Here is a 1029-nt window from a genome sequence, read left to right as displayed (position 1 = left end):
CCTATAAAAAATGACATGGCAATTGGGATCACTGAATTCAGCTTGAGAAGACACATCACCAGATTGTACTGTTAGAGCTCATCCAGACTTCCTTTTGTGCCATGTTTTTAGGCACAGGGCTGCACTTTAAAGCTCCATGTCCAAGCACTCCCCCCCCCCGCTTTCCCCGCAAAACACCACTGTTTACTGCTGAGTCAGAGCAAGCAAAAACCTGTATTGCCACTTGTTCTGATTGTGCATAAAAGAGCAGGTTTTCTTGGGCAAAACAAAAAAGTGCTCAGACACAAAGCTTTAAAGCATGAACCTGTGCCTAGAGAGAGCAGGGCAAGTGCTTGGCCTCAGCAGCACATATACTAAAATTGGAACGATACAGAGAAGATTAACCTGGCCCATTTGCAAGGATGTTAGAGCAGGGCAAAAGCTAAGTGTGGATGAGCCCCTTGGTCTGCACAATTCCTCCAGCACTCAGTTACAAAATCACAGATTTTATAGTTTTAATAACATGCCAGTTCTCTCTCCCCACTCCCCTGTTTTGCTGTCCAGATAGATGAGGAGTCCTAAAGAACTTGAAAGGTTGTTCACAATTTTGTGACATTTCTCTTGTCCCTAATAACAGTATTGTGCTTCTATGAATTTCGATGGTCATGGCTATGTATGTTTCTTGTTTACCTGCTCAAATAAATCCCCAGCTTGATTTTTGTACAATTTCCTTCAGCTAATTTGATGAATGGGAGCATGAATCAAAAAACAATGAATCAAAGGGTAGACAGCCATGCATTGTACAGTAAACAATACAACCTTTTAAAAATACATTAGAGTCAATATATGACGAGCGGGCCGTCTATGTCTCTAAGCGGAAAGGGGAATGGTGCTCAAGGTGGGTAATTAAACTGACAGCAGAGCAGCTGAGAAGTTGCTGTGAAATTTTTATGTCAACTTCAATGTAGAAAGCCAATGGGGAAATTCTGATTCCAAGGACACTTTTTAATGGAAATCAGTGTGTGGCCTTGACGAAAGATTGAAATCTCT

The 1029-nt window shown here is 41.7% G+C and overlaps 1 non-coding gene across 1 annotated transcript; it reads left to right on the top strand.

The window, feature by feature from the left end:
* The first annotated feature begins 328 nt into the window (after positions 1 to 328).
* On the top strand, positions 329 to 433 carry LOC117061745. Its single transcript, XR_004428136.1, has one exon. It is a non-coding gene; the product is annotated as a U6 spliceosomal RNA (small nuclear RNA).
* The last annotated feature ends 596 nt before the right edge of the window (positions 434 to 1029 follow it).

The sequence above is a fragment of the Lacerta agilis genome, chromosome 1 (assembly GCF_009819535.1).
Source record: "Lacerta agilis isolate rLacAgi1 chromosome 1, rLacAgi1.pri, whole genome shotgun sequence".
Taxonomy (NCBI): Eukaryota; Metazoa; Chordata; class Lepidosauria; order Squamata; family Lacertidae; genus Lacerta; species Lacerta agilis.
This window is presented reverse-complemented; position numbering and strand designations above follow the sequence as displayed.